The sequence below is a fragment of the Chlamydotis macqueenii genome, chromosome 1 (assembly GCF_036417535.1).
Source record: "Chlamydotis macqueenii isolate bChlMac1 chromosome 1, bChlMac1.mat, whole genome shotgun sequence".
NCBI classification, from domain to species: Eukaryota; Metazoa; Chordata; class Aves; order Otidiformes; family Otididae; genus Chlamydotis; species Chlamydotis macqueenii.
The window spans coordinates 52,380,012-52,397,775 of NC_141556.1; the positions used below are offsets into that span (position 1 = coordinate 52,380,012).

The 17,764-nt window shown below is 41.6% G+C and overlaps 1 protein-coding gene across 1 annotated transcript in view; it reads left to right on the forward strand.

The window, feature by feature from the left end:
- The first annotated feature begins 6,373 nt into the window (after positions 1–6,373).
- The window catches only part of CNOT4 (CCR4-NOT transcription complex subunit 4), an 82,572-nt gene continuing 71,181 nt past the window's right edge, over positions 6,374–17,764 (forward strand). Inside the window, exon 1 of the mRNA XM_086751000.1 lies at positions 6,374–6,741. The gene's annotated coding sequence lies outside the window, so the exon portion shown is untranslated. The remainder of the gene's footprint in view (positions 6,742–17,764) is intronic.

Genomic DNA, 17,764 nt, shown 5'->3' on the forward strand with positions numbered 1-17,764 from the left:
TAGTTCTTTAAAGAGCAGGTGAGGACTCTCTGAAAACAATAACAAGTAGCATAATGAAGTCCTGTCTACACAGGAATGTTACTTCAAATATTTTCAATGAGTTGGCTTGAGTGGATTTGCAAAGATTGTTCTAAAGTGGCTGGGCTTTCTTTTTGCATGAATGAAACCCAACGTCACCAGCCTTGAGCTATGGGCTGCATCAAGCTTATGAGAGGATTCTGTCCGTTTTTTAATGATTTTCCCTCATTGTATAACGTGATAAGGTTTATTTGCTGTCTGGCCCCTGAGTGCCCTCTTCTGTTACAAGATCATCTGGATTAGGTATGTTATCACTCTTGCTGAATGCTGATGGCTTCCTTTGCAATTCCAGAGTGTGTCCTCCCCCAGACCACACATTTTTTTAGAGCAGTGCCTCTTTTCCTCCCCTGATATTGTCTTATAGGTTGTGTGTAGCACATCCAGCCCCAACTCTATGACACTGCCTCAAATATGAGGATTTGTGAGTGTTGGCCAAACTGAATGCAAGAGAGACATTCCTGAGAAATGGACCAGTGCCACCATAAAGCAAAATAACGCTGGCTGGTCTACAAGAGCACAGGGGATGTGAACAGGACCTCCAGGACTTCTAGCTGTCCAGAGTAAGATGAGCTGTGAAAGATTAATCCATAGGAAGCCACTACTGAACCCCTGTATTGTAATGTACCCAGGTGATTTACCACAGCTGTCAAATGGTGTCACTTCAAACAGGGAGCTGTAGAGCTGATATTATTTTTTTTCCAAACCACTAAATTGGAATGCAAAGACTGAGGTTACAAAAAAGCTGTTTGAAATCCAGATAGACCGTCAACTTGAAAATGCTGCAGCGGGAAATATTCCTGTCATATCCTGTATTATATAGTAGCTCTGCATCTCTGAACCAGGTAGTATCTGGTGGTGGAAATGAGCTGTATGAACCATGAGCCTCTTTCCATCCATTTGGCATGGCCTTCCCTAGCGTGGTCACTGTGGTGCTCCACAAACAAGGACTCGGTCTCCTGTCCCCACGGCTGCACGGCTTGACGAGGCATCTGGGCTCACTGCTACTCCTCCTGCCATTCAAATAATGTGGCAGCACCGCGTGAGTTAAAGGGAATACAGATTGCAGGGCAGGCATATTTATTGCAACAGCGGATGTAGGAAAAAAGCAATAGCAAATATACTTTGGCGCATAGTTTGTTCAGCACTCTTTAGCTCCTTTCACATTTTATGAGACGAATTACCAAAATTAAACATTTCAAAATGCTGAGATTATAAGACACTTATAATCAAATCTTTAGCAATGTAAAATTCTTGGATTCGGGCCAATTGCTCTGAAGTCTGTTCCTTTCTAGTGCACATGATGCTGACCTCTGTGTGTTACAGGAGATCTTAAGGCACAGACTGTGCTCCATTTTACTATGCACAGAGCAAAGCAATGCAGCCTTCTTCGGTGCTTCTCTGCATGGTGTCTCCCTGCCACTTCTGCAACTGAATATATTTCAGTACCCTTCTATGCAATGCTGTGTATCTTTCTTATCTATCCATTGCCTCCTTTGGTAAGACTTTCTCATCTCTCGGAAGCGTACTTCAAGGTAACATTGCTACAGAGGTGCACATCAAACTGCAAACTTGAATCCTGTTACCTGCACCTCTCATAAGTCCAGCATCTTCTTCCCTCCTTCCCATTGCAACACCAGCACAGGATTTCTACGGAAAGGAAACGTAGATTGGGAGGCATCTTATTTTATTACATACTAGTGGGTTCCCTGGGAACATCCATTTCTTAGGGAAGCTCAGACTGGAAAAACAGATGGCAATGACATTCCAAAGCTGAGAAAACAACAAAAAAAAAAGAAATCTATTATCATTAGTGCTGAGTTCAGTGTAGTAGTGACTAATTGCAATTTGTCTCTGGCAACCGAGGCACCATTATGATGAGGAACATAAGCCTTGCAAGCTGCTTGATGCATGAAAAATGTTTCAAAAAAGAAAAGGAGTATAGGAAGTCCAAAGATTCTGTGAATGGATTTCAGCACAGGAGCCAGAAGGCAAAAAAAAAAAAAAAAAAAGAGCTTGAAGGATGCTTATGACAACTTGTGTTAACTTTCACACAAGTGTGTAGATTCAGAGGAGTTTGGGACACGGAAAATAACACAACAGGAATACTTGCTGTAAATTGTGCAGAAGGAAATAGACCTCTGAAGAATATTAGGATATTATACCACTACCTCAGGTGCACCCTAAGGTTAACAAGAGTAGTGGTAACTTCCCGGAGATCCCCACTGCACCCTTTCGAGAAAACAAGAGTGATTTCTGCTTTCCTTTGCAAAGATAGGCGCACTTAGCAGATAAGGTGCACTGTGCCAGAGTTATGCTGAGTAAGTAAAGATTATCATGAAAAAAATTGGCTGAGGCATCCCACTAAAGTTCTCATTTCCCTCTAATAACACAAAAATATTAAGAAATATACTTCTCTGTCATATCTTTGGCTATAATACATTTATTTTTCACCACTGTATTATCTCATTTAAGAAGGAGCAGGACAAATCCCTCATCCCATTTCCCTGAGCAGCATGGAAATCTTGTTCTCACATGGATTTTGAACAAGATGTGGCGAACATCTGCCACTTGCAGCAAATATTGATCTGAGGGTTTGTAAGGCTCCTCCACCTGCCCTTCAATTTCCCAACAAAGCTCTTCATTATTATTCTACAGTTACTCAGAACAATCATACAGTTCCTTTTTCCAATACATTTGCTCAGTAAAAGGCATCATTAGCCAAAGAAGCAGAAAGACGTCTGATCTCCTAGAGTGACAAAAGTAATGGACACATCATTAACATCCATTGCCATTCAGGGAGCAATTCTTATTTTTGTGGCAGTAAATAAGGCTGAATTTCTAAAAAAAAACCTGTCATCAACTATTGTATCTCATTCTGCATTAATATCTGTGAACTTTCCATGGTAATGAATGAGGCTTTGCAAAAGCTTGAAAAAAATATTTTTTTTTTCTGTTTATGAAACTTGACTTTCAGTCTGAAATATAGGCACACACATCCAGCCACTGCTTCCAGCACAACTCAGGATCACAAACTTTCCAAATCTTGAAGTATTTTCTCAGTACCAGCCACTGAAACACACACATAATACGTATTTCCAGCACACACCAGCATCAATCCAATGAGCAGCGAGCCAACTGGATTGCTGGCAAGCACTGAGGCACTAATGGTTACACGTCAACACGCAGAGGTGCTGCTGTATTGGTTTTTTTTGTTGCTGAATGTTCAGACTGCAGTCGGTACAGATGCTTTGCAAACTTTACCATCCTGAAGGCCCAGCATAGTTCCTTTTCATCCCAACCAGGCATGGGAATTGCTCCATCTCCACCTCCTCCTTTTCTGCCAGTATCAGTATACCACCATCGTGTCTCTTTCTAATCCATTGTCTGGACACTCAGCTGTCAATCTCCGCTGTGTTTCCTCCGTACAGCTTGGCAGCCATTTGAAATGATGGTGACTTAGCACCGGAGGCGTCCTGAAAATAACTTGGTTTCACCCCAAACTGCAGAATCCCAGTGGGTTCCTACATTTGTTCCAGCAACCGTGGAGCATTGCCCAGGAGAACACCTTCTCAGCACGTGATGCGAATCAATGCACAAAACTGCGTATGCAATGAATCATGGGGAAATAAGGGCCGAACCACAATAAATAAATCATATGGATACACACTTTCTCTCTAGCTAGTACACATTGGTTATTAAAAATATATATATATATTTTGAAAGCTTTTCCTTGTAGATACGGAAACGATTTCTTAGAAACAGTCCTCCTCAGTTATCAGACCTATTCAAAACAAATGAAAACCAAACATTTCCAAAAGCAAATAAGGTGTCGAAATGTGGCTATGTAAGACTAATCTAACAAAAACAATTACAATTATTTAAAAGCAAGAAAATAATTAATTTAAGGACATCTTAAATCCTGCAATGGCCACATGATGGTCTAGTGAATTATTCTTACCAGATTAAAGCAGAGGTGGAAGCAGGGCTATGAGTAACCTTCAGTAACATCAGCCAAAGTAACCTTCAGCCATGTAGATTTTTTTCCTACATTATTATTGGATGCTGCTGAAATTTGTGTTCATGCAGGGCTCAGCAGAGGGATATGAACAGACTCTTACTAAAGGAAAGACTCCTCAGTACTGAATGAAAAGAAATCACTGAATTTATTTAATAAGCAGCCTCAATTCTGACTATGAATTGCAGCTTTTAGGTATATTATTTTTAATCTTTCTTTCCAACTCAGGAATATTTGCTTTTGTTCAACAGGAAACATTGCCAGGTATTGGGAGTGTCAACAATTACATTACTTATATAAGTTACTTACATAATGGGTACTTCTGGAACCTAATGGTTTATATATAGGTTGAAATGAAAAGGTGAAAACTATAAAGTTTTTGAGAAATATATTATTATATACATTTTTTCACCTGAATTTGATTGTTATGTAGCTATATATTTGAAGTATATGTTACAATTTAACATCTATGCAGAGAAACATGGAATTTCTCACATACATAGTTGTTTAAATTTCATTGTATGTTTTGTTTTCAAAAGAACATCATTGCATTGGTGTTCACATGTCAAGACTAGTACTGAAAACAGCATTTATTTTTATGCAGACCTGGGTCATGCCTACAGCCAGAAGTGGTAAAGTTAATTCATAGAGCTTTCCTGTTGTGGATATACATATATCAATATAAAAATAATATTCACAAGGTAATGTTAACTTGGTTTAGGAAAGAGAATAAGCTATGCCAACACAAGACACTTTACGATTAGTGAACAGGCCTATTTTAAAAGTCTATACTAGTATAACACTTCAATCTAAGACATAAAAGTAAAGAAGAAAAACATCATGCCACTAAACAAAATAGCTATGCCAGTGCACTCTGTGATGAACAGCTCTCTTTCCTATCAATTGCTAAATAAGTAAAATTCTCAGGTGGTTATTGTCATGGCAAAAGTAGTAATAGCTTGTGCACTGGAGATAACTGATCATTGAACATCTAAGATGAGGCTGCTTGTTTGGAGAGCTAAGGATGCCGGTGCAGGAGAGCCACCGGAGAGCTATAAAGGCGGTGAGTAAAAGCGCTCTTTTTGTCTGCTAGGTGAGGTGGTGAGGTTATTTGTGTGCTATGGGGATTACAGGAAAAAGGAAGGGAGAGTTACAGGTTCAGTTTTAACAGGCCTATAGCCCAGGGTGTCTGCAGTAGAAAGAGGAGGCAGAAGCAAAGTGGTTTGGGCAAGTTTCTGACAATACAGAGACCAAAACTCCAAGTCTTCTTGGTAGAGGAGAGATCCTCTCCTTGAGAATTTGCAGGAGGTTCCTTCTTTCAAAATTACTGACAGCCCCTATGCATGAAAACAGAATTTGTCTGGATTTTGTAAGCGAAGAGGGAAAACCAAGAAAACACCTTATTCTGTGCTTTTGGCTTCTGTTCCAAATGGAGAACGGACCTGGAAAATAATAACAACAACCTGTTCAGCAAAGGGGCAGGACTATGTGAGTGCCTGCCGTCATGGGACAGCTGTACCTGGGCACAGAGAGGTGCCGGGCAGGTGAGGGAGGCTTTGGCCACCCGAAGTTGGGCCTGGCGGAACAGCGGCACAGCGGCTGGCCTGTGTGCTGGGGGGCACGTGGAAAGGGTCTCCAAATTTTGCGGTTTCAGAAACAGATAGCGAAGCAATCCTGTCACAACAGGTCGCGGTGGTTGGAGCTCTCCCGGCCTGTGAGGGAACGGGCGCGCTGTGGGAAACCGCTGCCCGGGCTGAAGTCAGCGGGAGCCGCGTCCAGCCCCGGCCTGTGACAGCTGCCCTTGCGGACGGCCGGTGTCGGGGGGGGACATCCCCTCCCTAAACGTTACCGCCAAGAACCGGCAAACTCTGAGGGGGAGATAGACGGGGTCCTAAAAACACCCAAAGCAACATCAGTGAGATAGGGAAGAAAAAAAAAAAAATCAACGCAGGACTTCAAATCTCCGCAGATTTAACGGTCAGCAACAGGTGGCTGAACACGCAGCGGAGCGCCGGGCGGTGAGGCGGCCCTGCCTGGGGAGAGGGACAGGGGTTTCTGGCCTTATCCGGCCGGTAGCGGTGGCGGAAGGGGACAGGTCCTCCCGGCTCGGGCCGGGACTGCACAGCGGCCGCCTCCTCCCGCGCTGCCCGGGCCGGCGCCGCCACCGCCTACAATTCCCGTTGTGCCTCGCGCCGTCGCGGCCGTTGCCGTCGCGCCTCGTCCCCGCGTCGCCGTTGATCCCCGCCCACTGTCGGCGGCGCAAGCGCAGAGGAGGCGGCGTCCAGGGCAAGTCTCCCTAATGTAAGATGGTGGCCGGGCTGGCAGCGGAGCGCCCCGAGCTCGGAGATTACCCGTTTCTCGCGTAAAGGTCGTCGGAGCAGCCGCCCAAGCGCCCGGTCGGCCGCCGCCGTAGGTCCCGCACCAGGAGCGCCGCTGCGGTTTTTTCCCCCTCGCTTCTCCTCTCTTTCCTCGCCGTCTCTCTCCTTCTCTCCCCACCCTTCTCCTCTCCTCGCCTCCTTCCCCGCACGCTCACCCACCCACTCACCCACCCGCCCGCCCCCGCCGGCCCGGTCGCCGCCGACGCGCCGGGCAACGTGAGGGAGAGCCGCGTACACGCACCGCGGGCCGGGCAGGGAGGAGGAAGGCGGGTGAGTGCGAGCTGAAGGCCGGGCCGGGCCGGGGAAGGAAGGAGGGAGGGAAGGAAGGAGAGGCGAGGAGGAGGCGGGGGGGGAGCCGGGCCGCTCTGACTACGAGAGCGCCGAGGCTTCGCTGGGACGGCGCAGGCCTCAGCTCACCCCCTGGTGCCAGCCCCGGCGGCGGGGGGGTGGGGGGACGCGCCGGGCCGCTGCCGTGCGCGGAGGGCACCGGGCCGTGAGGGGAGGGCGAACGGGCGGCTCCTCCCCGGGGGGTGCCGGGGAAGGGGGCTCGCTCCGTGCCGCAGCCCGGGGGAGGTTTTATTTATTTCCTCTTTGCCGCCCCGGCGCGGCGCGGGGGAGCTGTTGGGCCGGGCCGTCGGCCGAGGGCGCGGGGGGACGGTGCCCCCAGAGCCGCTCGGCTGTGCCGGAGGAGGCCGGCGTGGCCGGGCGCAGGGATCGCGGCGTGATTCACTTAAGATTTGCGTGGAAATTTCCTCTCAACCCTTTTTTGTCCTCCCTAGAGTCAGGCTCCATTCGTTCTTGTGATCTGTGCTGGTTTTTTTTTTGTTTTTTTTTTTTTTTTTCCTGAGAGAGAGGCAAACAGATGGTAAATGACAGCTTCTTATTTTTAGTTTTATTTTGGACGGTCCGTGTAACCTCTCGGGATTTGTCTGTCAGTACAATAACCGGTACGTAAGTTTTCATCTCCTACTTGCAAAATACTAGAAGCTCTTTCCAATTTGTGCGTTAGCGGTAGCAAATGACAAGGCTGCGTACGGGCTCATCCTACTTCCAGCGACGGTCATACAGCTCAGCCTGCAAGTCTGAAAGTGAGCTGCCAGTGTCTTCGTCTGTACAGTAAAAGGGGAGGGGAAATACACTAGATAATTATCTTAAAATGCTTCATTACCATACCTGAAAAGATTTAATTGTCTGTGGCTTATATATTTGTGTCAGTATGGTAATATCAAGTACGTAGTTCATAGGAGAAGCAGCTCTCTCTAGAGCATATGTTGATGTAAGCAAAACCCATCAGCTCGTTAAAGCTGTGGAAACTCTAGGCCTGCAGATGTTAGCTTACTCCTGCCCAAAAGTTTTAGAAGTTAATGTTGGCCAATCACATGTTTATTGAGCCTGTACAGATTTCTAACTCGCTGTGTTTTAACTGTCTCTGCTTTATTTTAGTTCTAAAATAGCTCAACTTGAGCATCCTTGTGCTTTGACTTCATATTCTTGTAAACGTGATGACTGGCACTAACAGAAGAGAAACTGATACCAATAGATGAATATATATAAGAATGAAATTCCTTCTAGCCCCCTTTTCTACCTGCTTTAAAAAAAAGAAAAGGAAAGGGGAAAAGAAAAAAATAAAATACAGGCTTGTGAAGAGGAGAGAATAAAATAGCTGTTTGGCTTGAGAGGGAGAATTGGTTTCAGATGGCCTGCAAACACTCAAATATAATTCTAGTTTCTTAGCATCTCTCTAATGTAACGAATTTGCACATGGTCTAGGATTCAAGTGTGTTCTACCTTAGGCTTTGGGAGTTCTGTGATAGTTTCTATTTCATAAACAGAACTAACATGTGCAAGTGTTAGAAATGCTTGGCAGTTGAACTTGGCTGAATTGCAAGCAAAGTTCGTTGTAGGGGAAAGGATTGTTTTGGAAAGATGGATACAATAATAAAATGATCTCTGCTTTTAACTTGCTTGTTTCTTCAGGAGCCTCATTATTAGCTTTTCAAATGATGAATCTTGGAGGATCCTAACAGCTTTTCTCTTTGCAGAGAAAAGGTGGTGAGTGCCTGTCAGGAGTAGTACTCTGTTAATTGCTTGGTACCTTTTCTTCAGGAAGTTTAAGAGCAGCTGTACAGTGCCCAGTAAGTAAAGGGTTTGGGTTAAAGAAGCTGGTGAAAGAATACACACAAGTATGTGGCTTCTTTGTTTAATTAAAAATATTCATTATAAACAGATACACATTGTCCTTCATGGCTGTTGTTCAGGAAAGTTAGGGTGTACTTTGTGAGTGAAATGTTTTGAAATTACTCTGACCGAGATCTTAAGTACGGGCCCTGAAGGCTTAACTGGCAACTGTTTCTCAAAATTTTGCCTACCTTTTAGAAAGAAATTAGATTATTACAAATTGACGGTGTTTCGTAAGCATAGGTAACTGCTAGGTAGCTGATCATAGACTGCATCCTAGGCCTTGAACAACTAAATTTGTTCTGGTAAGATGAGGCTGATCCATAGGCCTTACCACGTGTTGGAAGGAAATTACTTGCTCAGCAAGACCACTAGGATCAAGGGTTCTTAAACTTACGCATGGTGAATGGTGTCTTAGGTTGTACAAACCACCTTTTTTCCCCCTTGCAGTTGTGTAGTGTTGCTGAGATAAATTGAGTAAGTGCTTATGTGGAAAAACTGCATAACTTACCTTGCTTTAATGTCTTGAATGTTTCAGTGCCTTAAGGATGTTGATGCTTTCTTTGCTTTCCAGTGTGTATCCCTCTACCTGCTTTATCCCGATTTTATTGAATGCAAACAGCATGAGGAGTCAGAGCTCTGTGAATAAATAGAGCCTCCATCTCTCTGGGCTTCTCTTTTCTGGTTCTTGGAGGATAGTCCAGGAATTTACTCCTTTCAGGAGACTGGATAACATTTGTTAACATTCTAACAACTGTAAACACTTCTCAGACTTGGAAAATGAAGTATAGCAGCAAATGGTTTGGCATTGCTTGAGGTGCTGCTCAGGCCTTCTGGTTCTTCTTGTAAGCAAATTAGGAGGGCAATGTAAGCACCTAGCAGGAAACAGGAGTATAACCTCTGTAAGTAAAAGTGTGTATGCATTTTTTCACTAAACTATTTGGATCAGTTAGGTGCATATTTTCATCAAACTGGGTTTTGATATGTCGTACCAGAGACTTTGATATGCTTGGTTATGTCAGATGGCATTTTTCTTGTGCATGCTTGAAAAGGGAATCCTCATTGTTTTCTACTTCAAAATTTTATCAAAGATTTTACTAATTTAGTGCACATTCAGAATACATGTTCTTGACTTCAGGCTAGCTGTAACTAGGCTGGCTACACCAGCTTAAAGGGAAGGATTAGTATTAGTGTTTAAACTAGTGATTTCCACGTAGTATTTAAGATCAAGTAGGTGTTGGGTCTTCTCTTCCCCCCCCCCCCCCCCCCCCCCCCCAATCTTTTTTTTTTTTCTTTCCTTCCCCTTGGCTGTTCTGGGAATATGACAACTCCAAGGTATTTTTTTGTAGGAGTCTTTAATTTAAATGGAGCTTACAAGTGTTTTCTAAACACATATATACAAAGTAATGCATCAGTAAACTGCCTTACGTACATGCTTTAACAGTTTGAGGAAGCCTGCATCCAAAACCATCAGGAGAGTACAGGCCAAGGGAATGACACTCCTTCTTGTCCCTTTCTGTGTACTCTGAAAGCTATGTACTGTGTTTTTGTTCTGGAGCAGCACATCTTAGTGTTCATTTCATAATGATTAATCAATAATTTGTGTATTTTTATTAGATACTTCATCTGTTGCTGATTTCCAAACTGAGGAAAGGTGGGTTGGGGTCAGTATAATGGGGATTTTTTTTCTTTGAGTCACTGAGTTAAAAACAAAGGTGAATGTAGAGATCAAGCAAACATGCTACTGAACTTGGTGGAAAGGGAGCTTAGCCCTTGGCTGAGGCTTGTGCCCTGAGCAGCACGCTCTGCTTTTGATCAGGTTCTGGTTTCTTACAAGGGAAGAAGGGAAAACTTCAGCTGTCTGTGAGTGACTTTCTAACATATTGTGATTGTAGCATCACTTTCTTCTATCTTGCTGCTATCTCCAGAAGAATAGGTGCCTAATATGAAGTAGGTTCCAGTTGACTGCAATATCTGATATGAAGTAACTGCACTTCTACATGTCTTGGTTGTGAGATGGAGGGTCCCCTGTTGTAGCACAGGTCCTTGGACTGTCCCCTTCTGGGCTTGTGTTTTACTCATCACAGCTTAGCAATCCTTGATTGCTGGAAGGTAACATTGCAATATCTTCTGTTTGATTAATTATTAGCACTAGGAATGTCGGGTGCTGTTTTTGATTTTGTGGTGGGTTGTTTGTTTTTTTTTTTTTTCCAAAAGACGTGGATAGAGATTGAAACTGTAAAAATGACAGCAAACTTCCCTTTCTTGACTTTGAACTTCGAATGAATTCTTCAAATTCTGAATGGAATCACAGGGAGCTTTGTAGGAATGACTGAAAATGTGACGGGAGCAAGTGAGAGGGTACTGTGGTTTTCAAGTAGTGCTTCATCCCTGATTTTACTTTGGCACGTTTTTAGGCCTTGTTTATGGTGGACTGCAATGTAATCTTATATCTCGGACTACTGAGCTCTAATCGCTTCCTTGCTTAACAGAAGTAGCATTTACTTTTCCTAGTGTGGATGTTCTTAAAGGGCTTCTTCCGTGTAAGATTTGATACAGAAAAGTAGTAACTAAAAGGGAGCAGTGTCGCTCATTGTAGGACAAAATACACTGCATAGGAAGACTCGCTACCAGTTTCCCAGCTGGGACAAGTGAGAAGCTGGGCAGTTTGTTTCGGGAACACTGACTTCAACAGATGGGATGTATTTGAAAGCAGGCTACATGTTGTGTTTTGGTTTAAGATTCTGTCACCAGTGTAGATTTAATGTGAATCCTGTTTGAATGGTGTATATTAATTTTAAATTGCAAGACTATGGGCTAAGACACCTAGAGTGTGAAATACTGTACTTGAGGTGGAGTAATTTTATAATAGGAGATGGGCTTAGAAGTAACATATTACAATAACTTGCCATCTTAAAAAAAAAAAATAATAACCCCCCCCCCCCCCCAAAAAACCAAAACAAAAAAAACCCCATAGTTTGAGTGCAGGAGTGGGAGGAAATAACTCAATTATATTTATATGTGCTTTGGAACTACCTACCTGAGGGAGTTTAATTCATAGAAGTTTTGATGAAGTTGATGTCCAGATAGGTAAGCAAGTGATGGCTGTTTTTCAGAGTTTCTGTTTTGCAGTACAGACTAAAAGTTTAAGAAAATGGAATGGGGAAAGTAGCACGTAGCAATAACCACTACATGTGTGGAGAAGGCGTTCAGCTACCTCCTCTTTTTTTTTTCTTTCTCTACCTTCCCTACAAATATAATGAATAAAGATAGGTATATGTTGCTATAGCTGTGCCTGTCAGTTAAAGACCTAAAGCTTCTCTGTGATCTGTAAGAGTTACCTTGGGCTGTTGGACGTTGCAAAAATAGAAACTCTTCCCTCTCTTTGAATAGCTACTGCTTCATTACGTGTAACTTGTTCTTTTTACTGGATGAAATCTAGAATTAGTCTTCAGTATCTCATTCATAAAAAGGGTCCTCTGAGAGCTCCTCAACTAGCATAAAATGAAAGGCCAGAGCTTGCTAGGTCAAAATTAGTGTTTATAGGTCAACTTAGCCAATAGTAGATTTGAATGTATTTCCCCCAATCAGCGTGAACTGTAGGGGCCCCTAAACTGCTGGAACTGTGTTAAAAGCACTGGTCTGAATGAGAGAGGCCCAGTAGCATTAATGCAGTTTGTCTAGTGACTTAATCTTACAGCCATTGATCGTACAACCAGTGCTCTTCTGAAGGAACCTACTTGCACATGCTTCTATTGATTGTTTAGCAAGTTGAAGCCCTTTTCCTAAGAAGGTAAGCTTTCCTTTTACGAAACCGTGTCGTAGGTTAAAAGTCAGGGAAATTATAACTGCAGAACCACGTTTGAGAAATTAGAGCTTCTTCCCTCCTTTAAAAGCTTCTTTACTAATCCTTTAATTTAGTAAAGTGTATGTTTAACATATTAATGTTGCGGTTTCACAGTTAGTGGCAAACTGGTTGTAGAACATCAGGTGGTAAGTCTGAAACTAGAGGATGATCATTGGTTTTCTTTTACATAACTGTTAGTGTATGTTGAAAATATGGAAGAGCAGCTGGGAAGTTTAAGGAAATATCAGCTCTTGTACTCATCAAGCTGTCTTCTGCACATGGGTAGTGTCATCTTCTGGCTGGATTACAGTTTCATTTTTGTCTTGAATAGTAGCTATAATTGTAAGCATGCTTCAAGGTAGGTCCATTTTCATATTTTCACCAATGTAGTGGCTTTCTGCTCTAATTGAGCCCTTTTAGAGCCATTAATTTCTTAATTCTTTTGCTCATGGTCTCATTCCAATTTAACCTTGAGGCTTGTGATTCCCTGGGGGTGGGGCAGTGTCATACCTTGTATGAGTGCTACTGCTCTGGTTACTACTATATAAATACATAGCACAGTGAAACTTGGTAAGAATCAGCTGCGTTGTGTGACCATATGACTGATGGTATTAAGAAGGCACCGTACCTCAGGCAGAAACTGCTTAGAATTCATTCTGTAGACAACAGTATCTTTTTCTGGGAAACCAGATAACTGCTTTCAAGTTTGGTGACCAAAAAAAGAACACCATACAGCCATCTTTATAAAGAAGCCTGCAGTGGCATTGCTTTTATTTTTTGAGCTTAGTTACATAGAGTGCAATTAAAGTGAAGAATCAGAAAAGAGGCACTTAGAAGTAAAATGTGTATTCTGTCTCTATTGATAGTTAATACCGGTTACCATGAGTCTTTTAAAATTCTTTGCATATATATATGTATGTATGTATGTATAAAAAAAACCTATTGAGTAGAGGTAAAGCAAAATTTGTTTTCAAACAAATTTTATTTGGTAGGATGAGGTGAGAGAGGCAGGTTCCTCTTGGCACTTTCAGTGCTGTAGTCATCCGTGCTTAAAAAATGAGCCACTTACTGGTTGAGAGGAGCAACCAGCTGCTGTTTCTGCTGTATTCAGTGTGTGCCAATTCTGAAAGTGTGGTGAAGGTAGCTTCCATAGAGGTGTACTGCAGCATCTTTTGCCAGTACTGTATTTTTCTAAGACTTACAATGGACTCAGGAAAGGCCTTAGTATATGGAAGTACAAGAAAAGAGATGAACTCAGTGTCACTCTCTGGGTTTGTTTTTTGGTTGTTTTTGGTTTTTGTTTTTTCTTTTTTTTTACTCAGTATAAAGACAGGTATTTGAGAGCACCCCTCAAGCAGAGCTGACATTGGCATAAATATTTCTGAGGCCTCTTTAATATTGTCTTCATTTTGTACTCTTTTTTTTTTTTTTAAGAAACTTAAATCTAATAGCCAGTTCTTCATTCTCCTAAGGTAGTTATTTTGAATTTCATATAGATTCTGGTTAGTTTGCCTCTCACGTGGGCTTAAGCTTCTCAAAAGGAACTGCATTCAACTGCTCTTGATCAGTAGAAACTCAGGACTGTCAATTAGTATTAAAAAGTCACAGCACTTAAAGGATATGCTGGATGAGTGCATTTGCAGTCAACTTGAACTTCTGTGCTTTTTATAGCATATGTTTGTTATAATCTGACACATTATTTGTTTGGGATTTACTTCAGTGCTTGATACATAGCAAATAACTCCTGAACTTCACCTTCCTGAGTTAATACAGCTCCATATAGTTGAGGTAGGGGTAGAATAAGTTTATCTAAAACCAGTGCTACACATCCTGTGTAAGTTCATGGAAGCTGATGCTCTGCTTTTGAGTATTTACTAGATTGTTTCTTTTTAGGATACTAAATCAGTTTTTCCTTTCTGCACAGCCTTTTTAGAAAATGACCTGGAAAACTATTTCCCCAGGATACTTCTTAATAGTCTCCCTTTCCATTTTTTCTTTTAAGACAATTGCTTTCTATGTGATTGTCTCTAGAATTTATTCACTACAGCATATAGATTATCTTCAAGCAGCTATGCGTTCTGTTCCCCATTGAGATAAAGGTACTTCCCTGAATGCAAGTTCTGATCTTTCCCAACATTGTTTAATGACAAATATGTATTTCCCTGAAAAGTAGAAGCAGAAGAATGTAGCTTGTATCACAGATATGTGGGAATTGGGATTTATGATGTGAGCCAATATTGCACAAAACTACCTTTCTGGATTTCTAGCAGATATGTGGAGTGAATGTTTGTATTCTTCCATCCTCTGAAATTTTACTCTTCTTCCAGGTTAAACGTCTGAACTCTGATTTGCTTTTTGAAATGAAACTCAGGTTTTTTTTTGCGAATGCAAAATGGTAATACAGTATACAAATACAGTAATGCTGCTACTTATTTTGACCTGTTATAGACTTCAGTACATTTAAGTGGTTATATCTTGTTGTTAACTTGTGAATCCTTGAATCCTTAAAACTTTCTAGTTTTTATCCCATTGGGGGACACAACCTTCACTTGAAGGCGGTGGTGCAAGATTCTTATCTGGAGTCTTTAAACTCCTGTGTTTAGATATAATGAATTTTATATATTAAAATATAAATAAAAAATTACTTAAGGTCATCTCTGATTTCTGCCTGAACGGAATGGAGTTCAATTCCTTGTAATGTCACCTTTACCCGTGGAACAGGCTTGTAATTGTAGTTTCCACCTTTATCTTTATTTGTGAAGATTTTAGAATTTTTTTAATCCTTATTTCTGAGTGATAAAGGTGACATATAATCAATAACTTCTGATAGTTGTTGCCTAAAATACTTAGCCTTGTAGATCTGAGCTTTGTTTTGCTGTCATAACAAAAATCAGTGCAATCTCGTTGGCTAAAGAATGCTGAATTAAGTGTAGTCTTCCACTTTCTGAAAGGTGTATTTTATAGAAAAATTCAAGGTATGCTGAAGTATTAGAAAGGCTGGAGATGGAGTGGCTACTTCTGAAATGAATTTCACTCTGCAATTCTTAATATTTCTTTGTTGTCCTAGCAGTGTCTTCAGGGTATGTAAGATTCTGAAATACAACCTAGAAAATTGTGAATGTGAAGGAGAGATTAGGTTTTTTTTGTTGTTCTATTTTCCAGTTCTACATTTATGGGGTCATGTTTCTTTTTGTTGTCTTTTTTTTCTTTTTTTTTTTCCTTTTTCCTCCCACAAAGTAAAATTCTAAGTATTCTCTTTAGAAGTCAACGATAATTGCAAAGTGTGACCAAGTGTAACTGTGACATGGTAGACGTATGTACTATTTTTTGTTGACTCTGATATTAGTGAATCTTTTTGAAGCAGCATCCTGCTCCCGTCTGTCCCAAGCAGACAGTGTCCTAAGCACAGTATTCTTACTTTCCATACTTAAACTGTACTGAGTTAATGTTTTTCTTCAGCCAATAGAACTGATAGGTTATTGTATTTATTTGATATTACATTTTAATTAGATGTACTTTGTATTTTATTCAACTATTTTCTAAAGTACTGAAAGAGATAATTTATTGTCTGTAATTCTGTGTTACAGAATTCCAGATTTAAGGGAACTTCACCCTTTGCCATTTTCAGCATAAAACAAGAAATAAGCCAGAGATATAATTTCCACCTGCTTCCTAATAGTGCCACAAATTTGGACACAGGATGTGTGCTGTATTTGCAATCAGCTTTTCAGCTTTCTTGATCTATATCTGGAAGGTAATGCTTCACTAATTTTTTTCCATAAGGCTTTGCAGTCGTTGGGTTCAAAGCCTTATCTGGGCTGGCCTTGAACATTTCCAGGGACGGGGCATCTGCAACTTCTCTGGGCAACCTGTTCCTGTGCCTCACCAGCTTCACAGTAAATAACTTCTTCCTAATATCTAGTCTAAATCTACCCTCTTTCAGTTTAAAACTGTTACCCCTCATCCTGTCACTACATTCCCTGTTAAAGAGGCCCTACCAATCTTCCCTGTAGGGCCCCATTTAAATACTGGAAGGCTGCTGTAAGGTCTCCCTGGACCCTTCTCTTCTCCAGGCTGAAAAACATCGACTCTCTCAGCCTGTCCTCATAGGGGAGATGCTCCAGCTCGCTGATGATCTTTGTGGCCCTTGTCTGGATGTGCATGAGCAGTTCCATGTCTCTCTTATGCTGGGGGCCTCAGTTGTTCAACTAATATTCTGTCTCCAAATTGTTAAGCGTTCATTCAGCTGTGGCTTAAACAGACTTGATTGCTCCTCTGCAGTGAAAGGCAAGTGTTGTCACTTTTTGCAAAAGTCAAGTTTGCTTTCTTTAGCTCTCTTGTGTCTGTGAAGGTATTAAGAGTGTGAATGGCTGAGAGTGAATCTGGGGGCAGTGACTGTGCCCAGGATTTTAGGATGAGGCTGAAGAGACTGACCAAATCCTCCTCCTGCTTTGCAATGCTTGGTGGCTTCTCAAGGATTCTGAAGATTTTTAAATTTTTTTATTTTTTTAAAAGCACAATTATTTAATTTATTTGTAGGGATTTTTTTTTTTAAGAGGCTGGATGAGGAACACAGACCTTTCTTTGATATATTTGCTCCCCTTCAGCTAGGAATTAAAGAAAGGACATGAGTTTTCCAGAGAATATGGAGGTCTGTAGAGAAGATTCCTTTTTTTCTATTAAGGAAACATCACTGCTTCTTCCAGTATCCGTAGCCTGCTCTGCCTCCCCATTTCTTTTGAGAAAAAGGTCTGGCACACATCTCTATTACTGCTAGGAGGTCTGAAGTAAATCTTTGGATACATCTCTTCTCCTTCACTCCTTTCCCACTTGTCTCTTGGATTCATTGGGTGACTGGTCAGGATGTTGATTTTTCCAGTAGTTAACAATTTCTGATGTTACTTGCTTCACCAAGGAGTGAGTGTCTATGTCTGTAGAGCTGATACTGTACTGAAATACCTTGTCATTAGCCCGATAAGTAACTTTGTAGGACTAGATGGAGGGCTGGGAAAACTGATACAGGAACTTTTGCTTGTAATTTTCCCAGTAGGACAGTATACCTTACCAGAAACTTACTTCAGACATTGGAGTACTTGTGGCTTCTTTGTTAATGTCCTTCACTTTTAAAATAATTTAATGATTTAGACAGCAGCCAAGTAATATACTCTTATTCTCTTTCCTGATGTATCTCTGATCTACGTACTTTGAGGGTTTTTTCTTTCCTCCCCCTTCAGTTCTAGCATCTTTACTTTTTCCTCTATATTCAAG